Source organism: Mandrillus leucophaeus, unplaced genomic scaffold (genome assembly GCF_000951045.1).
Source record: "Mandrillus leucophaeus isolate KB7577 unplaced genomic scaffold, Mleu.le_1.0 Scaffold533, whole genome shotgun sequence".
NCBI lineage: Eukaryota > Metazoa > Chordata > Mammalia > Primates > Cercopithecidae > Mandrillus > Mandrillus leucophaeus.
This window is the reverse complement of record NW_012105731.1, coordinates 1,209,333-1,229,188: the sequence shown is the minus strand read 5'-3', so window position 1 is coordinate 1,229,188 and position 19,856 is coordinate 1,209,333. Positions and strand designations below refer to the sequence as shown.

The following is a 19,856-nucleotide window of genomic DNA, read 5'->3' as shown; positions in this document are numbered from 1 at the left end:
CAAATATCATTTATTAATCTGAGAAGGCAGAGGGATTTAGGGCTTTCTGAGTCAAACACTGAAAAGCTGAACATTTTCCGTCTTTAAAAGCTCAGGAACTGGGCCCACAGGCCAGCAGGATCACTTCCTTGCCGTGTAAATTCATGTTTTAGCTGAAGGTCTCTCTCAGTGCAGGAAGAGGCCTTTGTCAAAAGCAGGCTCAGTATGGCAGCTGTCCCAGGCCTGGCCCCATTTCCTTCCCCCCCAACTCCTCTTTTCTCGTGGTGGCTTTCTCGCTCTTTTTCTTGGTATGGGGCTGGGGTCTCTCAGGACTTATCAGGTGCACCCATTCACTGGGCTTCACTGTATGAGATGGGGCTCAGCTGGAGGCAGCAAGTGTAGGGGGAAGAAAGGGCTGATTGAATTTGCTTTGGGACCAGCTCCAAGTCCTGCAAGGCTTGCAAATGTTTAGGGGGTGATTTCCATATCACTCTAAAGTTGCTTGTCTTTCTCCCAAAGGGAAAGGCTGCTGCCAAAAGTGGAGGACTTAAAGCTGGAGGCCGCCCCAAAGACGGGGAAATGAAGAAAGCGCCGTTTCTGGAGCTCCCTGACGTGTGTGTGTGCGCGCGCGAGTGCACGTGTGCTGGTCTTTGGCTCCTTGTTAATTCCCTATAACAGATCACAGTGCCGAGGAGAAGCCAGGGTGTCTCTAGGCATTTGGCCAGCAGCAGGGGCACAGTGTGAGGCCTGGAAGGGAATTCTTGGAAGAAAATGGAATGCTGTAAAGTGGGAATCTTGGGTACTATGGGATGACAGGTGGGGTGGGGTGGCCACGAGCTTGGAGTGACTGTCCATGAAACGAAGCAGTTGAGGAAATTCAGCAGGAGGAGCCTGGATAGGTCTATTTACAGTTGGCTCTGCTGAAATCCCTTTAGGAAGTCACTTGCTGGCTTCGTCCCACATAGTTTCTAGGCTGTGGGTGGAGATCATGATCCTTTTGGAGCTCTCTGGTTCGTAATTCTGTGGAGGAGGAAGATACCAAGATGAATAAGCTGCTGTCCCTGCCTGTGAAGAGCTTGCGGCTGAGCGAGGGAGACAGGTGCAAGGCTTGGAGAAGCTGTGATATCTGCCATGTCTGACTTGGTGGGAGGAAGAACACATGACTTCTGAGGTCCTTTCTAATTCTGAGGTTCTGGTTCTTCACAAAGCCACGGCAGTGAAGTCATTCATTTATTTCTTTGATGATGTAGAAGTTACATGTTAAGTATCTTTAATAAGCCAGGCCCTGGGGCTATACTGAGAAAAAAGACTGACATTCCTCTACAGATATGGAACTGAGAATTTTAACAGGTTTTGAGGAGGTGGTTACAAGAGCATTTGGTATAAGGAAGGATCAATATACATGACACCACACTCAGACGGAGCCTCCTCGGGGGTGCTCCGGGACAGTTTCTTAGAGCAAGTGACATTTAATTCGTACCTGATGAGGATTGGCTGGGGGAAATGAGACAAGAAGGTCTTTCCTCAATGACATCTTCAGGGAGCAGAGAGCAGGGTGGCCGGAGAGGGAAAAGCTGGGAAGAAAGTGAAGACAGATTTAGACAGGAAGGGAAACAGAAGCCAATTCCATCTGGCTTTGCCCTGGATTATCTGTATCTTCAGAAAGGGGAAGCGATGAAAGCTTTGAGGAGGAAACCATGACTCCATCAGGTCAAAAGTCACTCGTCAGAGAGGTCTTATCTGACTGCTTCCGTGGAAATTGTGTTTCCCTGATGAAGCAATCTCGAAGTACGCAGAGCTTTTCCTTCAGAACACTTTAGCCGACTTACCGTAAAAATCTTTTTCATGTTTTTTTTTTTTAATGGCCATCTCTCCCCAACGCTAATGCAAGGATCACTGTGGCTTTCCTGGCCAGTCTCTGGCCAGTGCTCCTCCCACTGGCTGACCCCTTGTGGAGATGCAGTGGTGATGGCTGAACGCGAATTGGGTTGGTGGTGTTTAAGGATTCCTCTACCTGAGTTGGGAATAGCTCTTTCAGAAGACCAGGTGAGAGGGAAACCCAGGTTGAAACAGGTGGGAGGCAGCAGTGACAAATGGAAAGATGCGGCAAAAACGGAGAAGCCCTCAGGGGGTAGAAGCCACAGGATGTTGCTGTAGGGTGCACGAGAGGAAAGGGAGGGGGATGATGCCCAGGGTTCTGGCTAGTAGATGAATAATGCTGCCATTTATTGAGAGAAGAGCTCTGGAAGAGGAGCCTCTAAGTGATTGGGGGGTGGAGAAGGTGAGTTCTGATCGGGGCCAGCTGCCCCCATGGCCAGCCTCAGGGTCACATTTGGCTCCTTTCATCTTGCACACCAGCAGTCTCCTCACAAACTCTATAGCTGTCCCCCCGCCCCCATCCTCTGTACGAGGCTACTTTTCCATCTGGCTTTCCTATGTTTGTTGAGTTTGTTGTCCATGACAAGAATCCGATGTGAGCAATTATCTTTTTTTCAACTCTTCAGATGGTCACTCAAGAAGAAGTGTGGGAAAGACCACAGGAGACTGATTCAGCCTCATGCACATTCCTTATTTCTGTGCAGGCTTCTGTTCTAATTCCTGCCTACTTAAATTAGGTTGATGGACGGGGTGGGGAGGTATGTATTTTATCCAAACCTTTCTTGAAATCCTGTCCTGCCCACAAACCCCTAAAAGGGATCCTTTTTTATTATACTTTCTCTCAGTCAAAGCGAATTGAATTAGAAGTAGGCATCTGACCCAAGGCCAGCAAACCCCACAGACTTAGCAGGGGATAATCAGATACTCTCAGAAATTTGAGTGGAGACACGGAAATGTGGTCAGTGTAAGTTCTTGAGTTGAAAAGCCAAATAGACCAGGGGCTAGGGTGCTTTGAGGGCCCATGAAAATGTAAGACCCATGGTGGGGAGATGAAATAAGGTAATCAGTTTATAGAAAGTAGACATTTAAGACCAACTGGAGGAAGGGAGAGAGGAGAACACTTTCCAGTTCTTGTGGGGTCCAGCTATCTTCCCTTTCATGGGAGTGGAAGGACCTTATTCTTTTTCTCCTCACGTGTCAACTGCGACCTTTAGAGAATGAGAATTTTGCCACTGCTCCCTGTAGCAGCAAGCTCAGGACAAAGCTTCTACTTTTTGTCTTTACTTATTTATATTTTTTTAATTTTAAAAGAATTATGGAATGTTGCAGATGTACAGACAAATAAAGAGAATAATAGAGCGAACTCATCAACTAGATTTACCAAATCTTAACATTTTCCCTTTGCCTATATTTCATTGAAGTTCCATATGCTTCTCCTCAATCACATTCTTTTCTTTCTCTTTCTTAGGGGTACTACTGCTCAAATTTTGTTTCTTATTAAATATAATTTTCCATGTTTAACATGCCCATTGATGTTATAAAGTATTATTTTTCTTGCCATTCAACTTTATATAATTGGTTTTATTCTGCAAAAATGCCACAACATTTGTTTTCACTCAACATTATATATTTTAGATTTGTCCATGTTATTAACTGTAGGTTTAACCTTTTCTTTCTTTCTTTCTTTCTTTTTATCTTTTGAGATGGAGTCTCGCTTTGTTGCTCAGGCTGGAATGCAGTGGTGCAATCTTGGCTCACTGCCACCTCCACCTCCTGGGTTCAAGCGATTTTCCTGCCTCAGCCTCCTGAGTGGCTGGGATTACAGGCACACACCACCACGCCCAGCTAATTTTTTTCTACTTTTAGTAGAGATGGGGTTTCACCATGTTGGCCAGGCTGGTCTCAAACTCCTGACCTCATGTGATCTGCCCACCTCAGTCTCCCAAAGTGCTGGGGTTACAGACGTGCGCCATCATGCCTGGCCAGTTTAACCTTTTCATTTTCACTGCTGTGGAGTATTCTGTTGCATGAATATGTCACAATTTATCCATTCTTCTGTGGATGGTCTTTTGGATTGTTTTCTGATTTTTTCAATTACAGAAAGTGTTGCAGTAAATCTTCTCATGCATGCTTCCCAAGACACACATGGGGCTTCCCGAGGGAATGCACTTACAACTGCAGGTGCTAGATCTCAAGGCTGTGCACATCTTCAACACAGCTAGATTTGGCCAAATTCCTTTCCAAAGTGGTGGTTCTAATTTTGCCTAGCTGCACATTCCAGTTGCTCCATATTCTCACCAACATTTGGTATCACCAGGCTTTTTAATCTTTGCCAAAGATGGATGTGAAATAGTGGATCACTGTTGCACATTGCATTTCTATGATTAATAGTGGAGTTGGCCATGTTCTCAGACATTTCCCATTTTTGCTTTTTTTCTTATGAATTGCCTCTTGATCCCAGTTGCCAATTTTTCCATGGGTTTTTTTTTTTTTTTTTCCTTTTGCTTCTTGAGTTGGGATTTTAATATATTCTGGATATAAATATTTTGTTAATTGTATGTCTTGCATATGCCTTTTTCTCATATGTGGTTCTTCTCAATTTGTGTGCGACAACTTTTGATGTTCATAGGATTTCCATTGTAATGTGAAGACTTCTTTATGGCTTGTGTTTTTTGTGTCTGATGCAGTCCTTCCTTCCTTACCCTGAGGTCATCTAGTGTCTTGAATTTTTCTCTGAAGGTTTTTAAAGATTTGCTTTTGTATTTAGTTTTAAAATCCATATGGAATATGGGGTGAGGAATATAATTTGTTTTTATCCCACACTTTACTGGGTGCCTTTTATCATCACTGTCATATACCGATTTTCATTATATTTTAGGTTCTATCTGTCTCCGTTTTGTTTTACCTGTTTCTGCAGCAACACCACACTGTCTTGACTATTGCTTCATGATGTCTTAATATTTGATTTAATAATTACTTTCACTTTGTACTTCTTCAAAAGTTTTAGTCAATTTTTGATTTTCTCTCTCTATTGTAGAATTAACTCATAATTCTTGAAGATCCATGCTTGCTTTTGATTGTATTATAAATTATATTTATAGATGAATCGATTTACAAAAACTTAATAAAGTTGAGAATTGAGTTTCATAATATTATCTTCCCACCTGTGAAAATGACATACCTCTTTCATCTGTGTTTTCTTTAATATGTTTCAATAAAATTTTATTATTTTAGGCAGAAATGTAATATATATCTTTTGTTATTATTATTCCTCTACACCATTAACATTTTTGTAGTCTTTCGTTATCTTTAAGAATTATTAAATATTTTTAAAATATCCTTGCTGGTATATAGAAACACAATTGATTTTTATAAATTCATTATGTCTATGACAAAGTTGTTGAACTTTCTTATTGGTTCTGATTCTTTTCTATTCATTAATTTTTTCTCAGGTTTTATTCTTTTTAAAAGTTTTCTTTGGGTGTTACCTTTTTTTTAAATCTTCTTGATACTTAGGTATTTTTTTCAATCTTCATTTTCTGGTAAATGCATTTTAAAGCTATACATTTACCTCTGAATACAACTTTAGCTGTGTGTTACAAGATTTAATACATTGCATTTTTATTGTTCAATTCTAAATATTTTATTAGCAGTGACTTACTGTATTCAAAAGATTATTAAAGAATGCACTGAAACTTCTAACATATGTATGTTTTGACTGTCTTGATTTATCTCTTTATTGCTAGTTTTCATTTAATTACAATTTGTTAAAAATCTGTTTTATAAGATATTTATACTTTAAAATTTTCAGAAATGTTCTCTGTGCTACTTCAAGTTCTATTTTTATGAAAGTTTCCTCTATGTTCTTTGTTGGCACAGCACTCTATATTTGTGTCTATTTGCTCAAACTTGCTTACTTTGTTGTTTGAATCTTCTGTAATGTCTTTTCAAAAAACAGTCTTATTTAGGCATAGTTGATATGCAAAAACCTCCTGCACATGTTTAATCTACACAATTTGATGACTTTGAACTTATTATGCATACATGCAAGATAGCATCACTGAATCAAGGTTGTAATATATCAGTTACTTCCCCCAGTTTCCTTGTGTTCCTTTGGGTGCGTGTGTGGGGGTTGAAGGATTCAAGAGCAGTTAACATTGTGGACTGGGTGTTAGGTGTCAGTCTCACCAGATGAAGAGATCCCTAGAGACCTGTTAAAGCCCTCCTTTGGGTGCGTCTTGTTTTAAAAGCTAAAAACAGCTTAAAACCCAGCTAAATAAAAAAACTAAAAAGCTAAAAACAGATCTACTCTCTAAACAAATTTTTAAGTGCTCAATACTGTATTGTTAATTATAAGTGCTATGCTGTACAGAAGATTTCTAGAACTTACTTACTTTGTGTATTTAGTATTCCTTTTGCATAACCAAAACTTTATAACTATTGAGTAACACCTTTTCATTTCCACCTCCCTCCAGTCCCTGGTGACACCATTCTGTTCTCTGCTTCTATGTTTGACTATTTTAGATATCTCATATAAATAAAATCGTGCAGTTTTGTCCTTCTGTGACTGGCTTAGTTCATGTAGCATAATTTTCTCTAGGTTCATCCATGTTGTCACAAATTGTAGGATTTCCTTCTTTTTTAAGACTGAATAATATTTCTTTGTATGTTTATACTTAACATCTTTATAAATTTAATTTACTTTATTTACTCATTTGGGAAACAAACATCCTAAAATCTCCAAGTATAATTGTAAAGTTGTCATTTCCTATGTGCAAATTTGTTGGTTTAAAAATATTTTGAGGCTCAATTATTATTTGCATGAAACAGCAGAATTGTTACAACGTCCTGGTGAATTGTTTTGCTGATCACTATTCTGTGGCCCACTGTGGTAGACTCTGCATCATTGTTAAAATATTTATTCCCTGTGCTAAGGGAAGGTTGTATTTCCCTTCTCCTTGACATAAGTGTTAGTTGTGTGACTTGGTTTGGCGAGTGACATCTGAGTAGAAGTGAGAAGCATCACTTTCAAACAGAAGACTTAAGAACCAGAAGTTGCTTCATAATATCTTTTTCTTTCTTCTTCCATGAGACAGTTTTTGTTTTAGATAGAGACGAATCCATCAGCTCGGGTCCAGGGGTCAACATACGGTAAAGCAGAGCGTCCCCACTCTGAGACAGGTGTGTTGCATGAGTAAGAAGCAAGTCACTGAGATCCTCTGGGTTGTTTGTTATTGCAGCCTAACCTAACCGATCATGACTAATATTTCCAATTCATTCCTACTAATGCCTTTGCCTTAAGGTCAGTTTTGTTTATCAGTATTATAGCAGCTCCAATTTTCCTGAAGTAGTATTTGCCTGGTATATCCTTTTCAATCTTGTTCCTTTCAGTTTCCCTTCAATCTCTGTGTGTCTCCCGTAAACCACATTTAGCTATATTTTGTTAGTGTTTTTTATTCCATTCTGGGATGCCCTTTCCATTTAAATTTATTGTTTTTACCAATGTATTTCATCTGTCTTATTTTGTGATTTCTATTTATTATTCTTTTACTTTTGCCTTTTTCCTCCCATCATCTACAAATGGGTGTAGTGGGACAAATAGCCTTCAAAAAGATATGTCATCTTCCTAATCTTCTGAATCTGTGAATCTTGCTTTATTTGGCAAAAGAACGTGATTGAGGATCTTGAGAGGAGAAGCTTGCTGTGTATGATCCAGGTGGACCTCATGTGCAATGGCGCGTATCCTTACAAGAGGGGCACACACAAGAGGAGGTGGCTCTGTGACTGTGGAGTGGAGACTGGAATGAGGTAGGCCCGAGTCAGAGGATGCTGAGACTGCAGAGCGGAGACTGGAATGAGGTAGGCTCAAGTCAAAGAATGCTGACAGCCACCAAAGCTGCGAGAGACGAAGAACAGGTTCTCCCTTCGAGCCTCCAGAGAAAGTGTAACCCTGCCAATACCTTGATGTCGAACTTCTGGCCTCCAGAGATGTGAGAGAATTGGCTTCTGTTGTTTTAAGCTACACAGTTTGTGGTTATTTGTCAGAGCAGCCCCAGGAAACGAACACAACTAGCAATAATAGTGTTCTTATCCCACAGGGTTATCGTGAGGATTAAATGAGATAATGCAAGAAAGGGGTTATCAGGGCCTGGCCTGCATTAAGTGCTCAGTAGTTGTTAGCTGTAATTCTATTTATTATTTTCTGTTAGCTATTATTTTATTTATTATTATTATTATTATAGTTGTTAGCTGTTATTCTATTTACTATTATGAGTAAAAATAGGTTTCAGGTTCAGTTCTGTAGAAGAGCCTGAGACGGAGATTTTTATGCAAGGTATTTATCGAGGGGGTAAAACCTATAAGAGAATGAAGGAAGCAAGATAGGGAATATAGTAGGAAGGAATGATATTCGGCTTCCCCAGCACCAAATCTGTGTTAGCCAGGGTTCTCCAGAGACAGATCCAATAGGATATGTGTGTATGTGTGGGCAGACAGATAGATGAGAGACAGAGAGAGAGAGGTAGAGAGAGAAATTGAGAGAGAGAAAGAGAGAGAGAGAAATTGAGAGAGAGAGAGTGAGAAAGGAAAGTGGATTTATTAGGGAATTGGCTCACATGATTATGGTGGCTGAGAAGGTCCATGACAGGTCATCATCTGCAGGCTGGAGACTCTAGGTTGGCTCAGTCCAAGTCTGAAGGCCTCAGAGCCAGGGCAGCTGATGGCATAACTCAGTTCGAGGCCGAAAGCACTAGGACCTTGGGGGCCACTGGTGACATGAGTTCTGGAGTCCAGAAACCAGTGCATTGGAGTTCTGATGTCCAAGACAGCAGAAGAAAAGTCTGTTCCAGCTCCCAGAGAGTGAGAGAGCAGTTCACCTTCTGTGGTGGTTCTCTCTGGGCCCCCAGCTGACTGGATGGTACCTGCCAGCATTGAGGGCAGAGGATCCCCCCAGTCCACCTAGACTCACACTCCAGTCTCCTCTGGAAACACCTCAAGATGCACCCAAAGGAGGGCTTTGCCAGGTCCCTAGGGATTCCTTCATCTGGTCCTAGTGACACCTAACATCCAGCCCACACGTCCACCCCTTGACAACCTGGCACCCACACACATCTCCTCAAACCTTTCTTAATCCCGAGTAAGACGACAGCAAGGCAATAGTGCCACCTAACATGGTGAAACTATTCTTCATACAACTGAAAATGCGCCACTCTTTTCCCCAGAATTCAACTTTCAGGATTTCAACATTTGGGATTTTAATCTTTTGGGATTGTGATTTTCGGGATTTTAGATTTGGGGATGTTGCTCCTTCAGGATTTCAACATTTGAGACTATGCCATTTTGGATTGTGTCTTTTGGGATTATGATCATCACCACAAGACAGGGCAAGGGGAGAGCCTGGCGCTTAGCTGTGAGGCCAAAGCTGGGGTCCAGCCTTGGCATGACCCAGTGGGGGTCTCTGAGCGCAGCCAGCTTTGACCCACCTTCAAGCAACAGAGTCAAGCTTTTCCACTCTTGTATCGTTTAGTCATTGTGTGGGGCAGTAGGGGATGGGGTGACAGACTGTGGGGTAACATGACCCCTTGTCTTTCCAGTGAGGCGGGTTATGGTCAGCACCGGCTGGCAGCCTTGCTGGTGAATGGCACTAGAATGAATGGCACTAGACCTTGGAGTCCACCTTGCAGGCAGCCAGTTCTGGCTTAGTAAGTTCATGGAGCTCATTAAGTCCCATCAGTAGCTCCTCCTTTCTATGTGCAGGGAGCCTGTCCCCTGCAAGGCCTCAAGTCCACAACTATTTCGTTGCCCTCTTTCTGTGCTGCTCTTCTTGAATTCCCTGTTTCTGTTAGTGGGCACCACTATTCCCCCAGTGGTCCAGGCTGGAAGAATCAGAGTCACCTTAGCTTCCTTCTCTGACCTCATCTGCCTGATCTAGTCCACTGTGTGCAAACTTCCTCACCTGTCACCCCTTCTCCTTGCTGCCAGACATGGCCTAGCCTCTCGTTTCTGCTCTCCCATCCTGTTGGCAATAGGTTCTACCGGGTCCCCCTGCCCCCTTCTCCTCTTTTCAGTTTTCCCCTTCTCTCACCCCCCTTTCAATCTATCAGCAAAACCTTTCGGCTCCCTTTCAAGATAGCCCCAAACTGGCCAGCGCCCCGGGCCTCCGGGGACTTTGCCTCTCAGAGGCTGGACAGCAGCAGTGGGCCCACTCGCGCTCCCCTAGGATTCTTCACCTTAGCCTGACTGATCAGTCATTTCAGCACTCTGCCTTACTTGGAAATCTCCAGGAACCGCTTAGTGCATTTACAATGAAATCCAAACTATTTTCCCTGGCCCTCGAATTCCTAAGAGGTCTGGCCCTGCCAACTTCTCTGACATCACTCTCTCTCTGGTCCTGTCTCTCACACCACTCTATTGCGCTGAAGCCTTGCCTTTGCTCACCTGTCACTCCATGTCCGGATCCCTTCCTATGCCCTTGCCTGGAAGGCTCCCCCAGGTCTCTGCATGGCTTGCCTCCTCCTAGAGTACAGGTCTTCACTCTAATATGTCTTGCTCAGAGAAGTCTTCTCTGACCCTTCAACTTAAAACCATTCTCCCCTAATTTCTATCACTCTCTCTTGCTTGATAGGTTTTCCTTTATGACACATCACTATCTGAAATTATCTTGTTTATTAATTTTTTTTTTTATTGTTGTCTCTTCCCTTAGAGTAAAAATATCATGAGGTCAGAGATTTCAGCTTGTATGCCCAGCAGCTTGAACTGTGCTTGGGTTACATCCTGGGCTTTTAGTGGATAATGAAGGAGTAAATGGATAGTGTTGCCGAACTGACCTCCCGAGAGTGAAGCTTTGAGAGCGTCTGATCCGAAAAAAGGCTTTTCATTGTCCTTCAAGATCCTTCAAAATCTGGCCCAAACTTTCTTTATATTCTTATCTTGCTTACACTCCTTCCTATCACTTGTAATCTATCTAAAGTGGGCTTTATTTTGTTTTCCACTTTCTCATTGCTCTTTCTCACCTTGGGATTCTGTTCACATCAGTTTCTCTAACCAGCAAGCCATTCCCCTTGAATCCTCAGTTCCTCTTAAAATAACGCGTAGCCCATCATCTCCTCTTCTGTAACGGGGCCGCCTTTGCACATTCCCTTGCCTGGAGAAGCCCTTTTTTTACTCTGAATTTCCACGAGACTTGCACTCTTTTAGGCTGTAACTTGCAGCATTGTACCTAGTAATGGTAGAGTCATTCACTGTATCCTCAGTATCTAGCACCTGCCTCATTGTAGGCACACGATACGTATTTGTTAAATGGATGAATATTATAGTTTTGTTATCTTTTTACACTGTAAATGTCGTGGAAGGGTCTATTTTACTTATCCGTGTAACCTCCCACAGCATCTAGCATGCTTGTGGAATGAGGGAATGAATGAAAGCTATTATTCCCAACTCCAGGTGTAGTTCAACTCAAATAATGAATAAATCTCCCAATTGTCTGGGCCATCTTTTGACATTCCTCCTCCCTTTGGGCACATTGTTTTGTTTACATCCCTATGATTGCTGTGTTCAGAATAGCAATACTAACAACTGATGATTGTGGTATGCGGAATTCTAAGACCATCTGCCAAGATTCCTAGCCGTTGGCATAACCATGTTTTCCCCACTATTTAAAACATTAATCTAGGTATTTCTGTGCAAGGGATTTGCAGATATGTTTAAGGTATTGAATCAATTAACTTTAAGGTAGGGAGATTATTCCGGTGGGCTGGACCTAACCACTTGAGCCCTATAAAAGGAGAGAATTTTCTTTGCTCACAAAAAAAGTCAGAGACTTGAAGCATTAAGGAATTGGATGCACAAGTATTTCTCTGTTGCTAACTCTGAAGATGCAGGGGACCATGTGATAAGGGATGTGGGTGGCCTGTAGGCCCTGAGGGTGACCCCCACATGACAGCTAGCCAGGAAATGAGGACCACAGTCATACAACTGCAGAAAACTCAATTCTGCCACAGATGGGAACCATATCTGAGGCAACGCCTGAATTTCAGTCTGGTCAGATCCTGAGTGGAGAACCCAGCCATGCCATGCCCAGACTTCTCACCTACTAAAACTTTGTGATAATAAATCTATGTTGCTTTAAGTTGCTAAGTGTGGCAATTTTTATGACACACCCATAGGAAATTGATACAGTGATGAGGACAAAGGCATAAACAACCTTCAAGAAGGACCTGAGGAAAGAAAGGGCAACAGCTGTCCCCAAGTTTTGCATCTCTGTCTTATGACTCTGATTCTTCAGCTCCGAGCTCCACAACATCTAACAACTACAGGTCTTGATTCTGTCCCTGGTCACTCAGGCACCCTCTAAGAAAGAGGATTGGGACATGATTAATGAATGAATGTCTTCTTTTTTGTCTGGCTTTTCCTTTTAGGCTTAGAATAGAGGCACATGCTCTTTTTCCACTGATCCCCCCTCTAATAAGCGTACCGACCTGAAACAATTGACCTTAAAAAATAAAAATAAGTAACCAGCCCCCAGAGCCCTTGCAGGCAGCATTAGCATTCTTCAGTCTCCCTGGGTTGTGTCCTGGGAGTCTCGGAGAAATGAATCTTATTATTAGTCTGATGCCAGTGACTGCTCCTGACAGCTCCCTCCTCCCTCCTGCAGCTGCCGAGCCCGCACAGGTGTCATGAAGCTGATGGCTCTTCTGGCGTGGGAGGGGGCGGGGGAAGGTGCATTGAGCCATCAGCTCCAAGCCCAGTGCAGGCTCCTAGGAAGCTTGACTCCCACTGGGGGCTTCCACATGTCAGAGGAGCCCCCAGATCTGTATCCCCTAGACTTTCTCAGGCAGATTTCCCTGGTAGAGTATAAGATAGGTCACTCAGAGGTCTTCAGCACCCCACCTTTTAGTCCTGAGATCTATCCTCCACACAGAGGCATGCATAGAGTGATGCGTTTATTTTTTTAAATTGTGAACACGTGTGTAAACATAATCATGAAACAAACATTGTTAGCACCTTGGAAGGTCTCTCATTTTTCCCTTTCCAAACACAATCTCTTCCTCCTCACAGAGAGAGAAAATCACTATGCTGAAGTTCATGAAAATGACTTCCTTGCCTCTAAAAAAACCCTCGTTTTCATACCTGTGTGTGCATCTCTAAGTGGGGATAGTCTTACTTTGCCTGTTTACAAACTTTATGGAAATGGAATGTGTGCCCTCTTTTGTATCTTGCTTGTCAACATTATATTTTTGAGATCTATCGTGTTATATTTTAGCTATAGTTTGCTTATTTTCATTGCTAATATTCCATTTTCTGAAGATACCACAATTTATTTATTCTTATCATGATAGTCATTTAATTTAGGTTGTTTTTAGCATTTGACTATTTAAGCTGCACTGCCATGTACATTCCAGTACACATGCACCTATTTACACAGGCAGTGGTTTATCCAGGCCACGTGCAAGAGCATGGCGGTGGGTGGGTGTGGTGTGTATGTATCTCCAACCTTATGGAGTCACCCTGCTTTCCAAATTGAATTCAAATGCATCCCCCCAAACAGCGGATTTAATTTTCTGATTCTCTACATTTTTGCCAGCCACAGGTATATTAGTTTTCTATTGCTGTATAGCAAATTGCCACAAGCTTTATGGCTTTAAACAACTTAGATGTATCACCTTACTGTTTGCCTGGGCCACAGTCTGGGCACAATTTAATGGGGTCCTTTCTTCAGGGTCTCCCCAGGCTGCACTCAAGGTATCAGCCTGGGCTGGGGTCTCATTTGAGTCTCAGGATTCTGTTTCCCCTGGCTGTTGGCAGAATTCAATTCCTTGCAGCTGTAGACGCATGGACACTGCATCAGCAAGGCCAAGAGGAGCATGTGCCTCTCTGACGTTTTGCCACCTTCTAAAGGCGCCTTTGATTAGGTCAGGCCTACTCGGCATAAACTCTTTTTTGATTAAAAGTTGATGGATTGTTAATCTAATCACAGTACTGCTATCCTGTTCACAGGTTCTGCCCATGGTCAAGGGGAGGGGATTACACAGGACCTGTACATCACGGGGTGGGAATCCTGGAGACCTGAGAATTTTGCCGGCCACACTTGGTATTCTCAGATTGTTTAACTGTCAGCTACTGGATCATGTAAATTTTTGAATATTTGAATGTAAGCAATTTTTCATGTTTATTGATGACTTGCATTTCTCGAGGTGTTTATTTCATACGCTTTGCAGATATTTCTCTAACCTGATTGAGCAATATTCTTCAGTAATAAAATGGTATCATAGATAACACTTATTGGGTGCTTATCCTTTGTCAGCCATTTACATGCATTACCTCCTTTAATATACTTAAAACACTCTGAGTAGGTTCTATTGATTTCTCCATTTCATAGATGAGGAAATTGAAGTTCCAAGGAGTGAGGCAACCTAACAAGGGCATGTGGTAGGGGTGTCACCGGTTTGATCTTTGAACCAGCTCCGTCTGACTTCAGAGCCCATCCTCTTAAACTCTAAAGGAACCTAGCATGCTGATTCAAGGGATAAGGGGATTTGCTCCCTGCCATGATAGTCAGGCAAATGGTGTCTTATTTCTTTTATGACACAAATATTGCTCATATGAGTGAAAGACTGACCCTTTATGTTTTCTATGCTGCTATTACATGGATCTTCTCCAGGCCTCAAGTGCACATGTCTGACCCTACCCAAATCCTATGGGGCAAACTGGTACTCTGGCATCTAAATCCCCTCTCAGTCTGACCTCAAATTCCTTCCCCAGCCTCATTTCCCCAAACCCTCTTCCCTGGCCCTTGGAAATCACCAGAGTATACACAGCCCTGTGCTGTACTCAACCTTTGCCCCTAATTGGGAGCTCTAGGCCCCTGCTGTCCTCCCCATCCCCCGCCATTCTACTAATCTCTCAAGGCCTACTTCAATTTATATCTTGTGAATCAGTCACCTCTTAACCTCTCCCTCCTACAGAGATCTTTCCCTCCATCTTATGAGTTCTCATAGCTTTTATAATTTTTACCCTTTGACACCTGGTCAGACCTGTCTTGATAATACTATTTAATTTTTTATGTGTCTCAATAAAATCACTTATTCATTGCTGATTAGTTATCTCTTGAATGATTTTCTGTCCTTATTTTACTTGAACTTTCCATAGCATCTTATCCTGGGAAATGAGGACTCATTCTGGAAATTTACTTCTCTATTGGTTTCTAGGACATCTTTTTCTTCTCATTTTCTTCCTACTTTGGACAGTCCTCTTTGTCCATGTCCTAAATGGTTGTTCTTTGGGATTCTGTCTGTGGCCATTTTCCTGGCTACTTCTCTGTGTCATAGGCCTGCTGCACTGCCATCCCATTGGGCTCCATCTCCCACTGGACTCCCTGAGGTCAAGCACAGCGTTGGTCTTTATTGCATCCCCGGGGCCCAACCCGGACACCTGCAGAGCAGGTACCTTGCTTTATTCGGTTCATGAGTTTGCACAGTCTCTCTGATACTGCAGTGCATGTGGCAGGTGGTGCTTGTGGACGGCTGAGGTGGGACTCATGGTGAACGGATGCGGACAGAGGTACAATTCCTTCACATGGACATCCCCTTGGGAATTCCTCCTTTTTCCAGGGAGATTTATTTTATTTTTCCAATAATGATCCCAGAGCTCATCCAGGCCTGAGGGACTTGAAAACCCTGACCAGAGCCCCTGGACCCCCCAGTCTCTGACTACAGGCTGAGGGTAGGGCGGTGTAAGCAGTTTGTCTCCCATACCCTGCACAGCTTGCACACTTACTGCCTTTCTCTGAGTCCTGAGGGCCTCGTTGCCTGGATCTCCACCCCCGACCCTGCTAACTTCCCTCAGAAGAAAGTAAAGGTTAACTGAGATCACGCAGCCAGGTGGATGCCTGGATTCACTTTCCCTGGGGCTAATTATGGAGCTACATTAGATAAAAGTCAACATATGTTGTAAAAGGCACTGTGTATCATTGCTTGACAGTTTCTAACAATGTGCTCATGTAACAGCTGTCAAAGGCAGTGCTAGAAAATGAGTAATATGTTGATTTATGTATATCAGATCTGTCCTCACGCTCTGTGATGGAGCGGACCAGGCAGGCTCAGCTCTGTGGGTGGAGACTGCAGGAGGGGTGGCCAAGCAAGGAAGGAAATTCCCTTAGCTTCAGAAGTGCCTGGAAGGGATGGCTGACGCCTGAAGCAGCTGCCACTTGCTGAGGTCCTTTGCAGTAAAATTGCCTAGGGGACACCTGTTCCCTTTTTACAATAGAGAGAAAAGTAAAATTCATCTCCTCAGGAGCAGGGGCTGCTAAGGTAACCTCCTGTGCTGTCCTTGGCCTCTGGATGGGGCATAGGGTCACACCACGGAGGAACAGCCTACCCCATTTTACATGGTTTTTTTGAAAGGGAGTTTCTCTTAAAGTAACTGCTTTGAATTTTCTTTATAGTTAGGGCATTTAAAACAATTAATTAATTTAAAATATGTTTAATTGACAAAGATTGTATATATGTACAACATAATGATTTGATATATGAATACATGGTGTCCTGATTACCATAACCAAGTTAATTGACATATCCATCACCACCCTTGCTGAGTTCCAGCAGCTGTTTATCTTGTGACTGAAGGTTTGTACCCTTTGACCAAAATCTTCCCATTTCCCCTACGCCCACAGCCACTGATAGCCACCGTTCTACTCTCTGTTTCTATGAGTTTGACTTTTTAAGATTCTATGTGTGGTTGGGCATGGTGGCTCATGCCTGCAATCCTAGCACTTTGGGAGGCCGAGGCGGGTGGATCGCCTGACGTCAGGAGTTCAAAACCAGCCTGGCCAACATGGTGAAACTCCGTCTCTACCAAAAATACAAAAAAATTAGCAGGGCGTGATGGTAGGCACCTGTAATCCCAGCTACTCAGGAGGCTGAGGCAGGAGAATCGCTTAAACTCGGGAGGCAGAGGTTGCAGTGAGTGGAGATTGTGCCGCTGCACTCCAGCCTCGGTGACAGAGCGAGACTCCATCTCAAAAAACAAACAAAACAAAAGAAAAAACCACAAGATTCTACGTGTAAATGAGATAATATACGCTTTCTTTCTCGGGCTTATTTCACTTAGCATGATGTCATCTAGATTCAACCCCATTATTGAAAATGACAGGATTTCCTTCTTTTTATGACCAAATGGTATTCAATTGTGCATAGATATCACATTTTATTTATCCATCCATATGGCGATGGACACTTAGGTTGTTCCCATATTATCTTGGTGGTTGTGAGTGGTGCTGGAATGAACATGGGAGGGCAGGTATCTCTTCAACACACTGATTTCATTTCCTTTGGGTATAGACCCAGCGATGGTATTGCTGGATCGCATGGTAGTTCTACTTTTAACCTTTTGAGGACCCTCCGTGCAGTGTTCCTTAATGGCTGTACCCACCAACAGTGTGCCACGACTTTCTTTTCTTGACCTGCTTGCCACTGCTGATCTTTCTTCTTTTTGATAAGAGCTGTTCTCACAGGTATGAGGTGATATTTCATTGTGGGTTTTTATTTTTTTTTTGGACAGCGTCTCACTTTGTCCCCCAGGCTAGAGTACAGTGGTGTGGTCTCAGCTCACTGCAACCTCACCTCAGTTTCAGCAATTTTCATGTCTCAGCCTCCAGAGTAGCTGGGATTACAGGCACACACCACCACACCCAGCTAGTTTTTATATTTTTAGTAGAGATGAGGAAGTTTCACCATGTTGGCCAGGCTCATCTCTATCTCCTGGCCTCCATCTGCCTTGTGTTGGGATTACAAGCATGAACCACCACACCCAACCCCATTATGGCTTTTTAATGACCAAACTCATTTTTTTTAATTTGTTTTGTATTTTTTCCCCAAATTATATTAAAAGAGGAAGTTAAACAAGTTTACTCTTGCATTTAAAAATCTCTCTGTTTTCTGTGTGTTTCTCTTGGGGCCATGCAAAGGGACTACTGGTCTCAGAGGATCTGATTATTACGTAGAAAGTCACTTTGGTGTTGCTGTTGGAACCCCCACTGCATTCCAAATGTATCATGGGCTCCTCTCTTTGTCCTCATTTTTTTGGCCTTTCCTATACCACAAGCTCAGTTATAGCTTCCCCCTCTTTAAATGGTAGGAAGTGACTTAGTAAGAGCATTAGGCTTGAAGCACAAAGCCAGCCCCTGAATACTAATGGAAAATTCAAACTCTTAAATAGTTACCACTAAACTTGTAGTTCAGTGGAGTCTTTCACTAAAAACCAAAACAAATAGTTCTGCTTCCTTGTCGATGTTTTTACTGGGACAAAAACAGAAACTCCCTGGCACTTCCATAGCCTCCAGCATGGCACCTCTGCGGGCGAGACGGGAGGGATCGCAGAGCGCACCTGGCTTTGTCTAAGGTGGGACTTGTGGTTGGTGAAGTAGCCTGGAGGGCTCTTAGTGGTGGGCCAGAGGGGAGAGCAAGCCTCCTTTCCCCTCCTGAGGCTAGTCTGTTCTCCGTCTGGTTGTGGCACCGATTGTGTGGATGCGGATGTGCTCTGGTTCCTCTGTTTACACATTCTGCTGCCACCGTGCTGGCCACATGCACCATGGAGGATGTCAGATGTCCCCCACTGCCATCCCATACCCAGGCCCTGGATGGTGCACCATGAGGCATGTCTGTATTAGGCAAATGCTCCTCTGACTCTATATCTGCTGACCTCCCAGGAGGCTTCCGGGTCATAACCAGGTATAACCAGACTCCCACCACTGAATCGATTTCTGGCAATCTAGGTAATGGAGAAAGCCACTTGCAGGTTCCCACTCTCATCGCTAAGACACTGTGGGGACAGTTGGTTGTGTAACCAGTCAATGAAAGCTTTATGGGCACTGCACATTCATTAGCGAATCTTCAGAAAGAAGATTCACAACACACCAAGGGTAGTTAATGTAGCCGATTCAAAATTTTAATCTGCAAAAGCAGGTGTGCTCTGTCCAGAATAAGTGAGGAAGCGAACAGCAGTGAGCTAGCTGCTGCAGGGGCCACCTGAGCTTTCAGCCAGTGACCCGTATCTTTTCTTGGAGGGTGCATCCTTTGGGACGGCTGCATCTCTATTAGCCCGACTACCAACAATGAGTAGAGAATATGATTTATAGGTGGTGCGAAGACCATCTTAGCTGAAGAAATTTCAAGAGCAGTTGTGAAGAATTTATTGGAGCAGTCATGTAAAAATGTGTCTTTCTTTATTAGTGATCAGAAAAACATTTTAGATAAAAAGGTTCTATTACTTTAAGACAGAAAGGTAGTGTGGAGTAGTGAGAAGAACACGGAATTCAGACGCAAAGAGTTAAGGGTATTGATTTATTAGCTGTGTGATCCTGAGCAAGTTAATCAGCATCTCAGAGGCTGAGCTTTTTTTCATCTGTAAAATGGAATAATCATAGCAGCCTTATGAAATTGTGGTAAAAATTAGATAATAAATATAAAAGTACTCTTTAAACTTAGTATACATTTATATTTGCTGTATTTCCTCACTTGTAAGACATATTCCCCCCCATGTTTTAACATTTCTAAAATCAATATGTTTCTTATAATTGATATGTATATTCAATGTGGTTGTTCTTTCCTTTCCCCCTGGAGAGTTATTAAATTGATGGCATGTCTTGCAATCAATGGCTTCTTAGAGACATAAAAATATGGTAGCTCAATAAAATGAAAATAGTTTTATCTGGCTCTGGAGGTCAGATTTATTATTTTTCATTCGGGTGTTTAGAGTCATCTATTCATGTGGCATAGCTCCCATTTATTAAGTGCATTTCACTGTTTGCAACAAAACAGTACCTAGTGCACATGGTTTTTTACAGAATTCCCATTTCCTCTTAATTATATTTGGTTTTGTAGTTGGAACAACACTGGTTTGTCAACATTACTGATTGGTGAGTTAAGGGATGGCGATGGTGGGGAACTGTATGTGTAGCAGAGGTGCCTCAGGATGGCGATGGTGGGGAACTGTATGTGTAGCAG

At 42.9% G+C, this 19,856-nt stretch overlaps 1 long non-coding RNA gene across 1 annotated transcript in view; it reads left to right on the top strand.

Moving 5' to 3' along the window:
- Nucleotides 1-291: 291 nt before the first annotated feature.
- The window catches only part of LOC105551793, a 25,876-nt gene continuing 6,311 nt past the window's right edge, over nucleotides 292-19,856 (top strand). The window contains exons 1-2 of the long non-coding RNA XR_001007899.1: nucleotides 292-319; nucleotides 499-591. This is a non-coding gene — a long non-coding RNA (uncharacterized LOC105551793). The remainder of the gene's footprint in view (nucleotides 320-498; nucleotides 592-19,856) is intronic.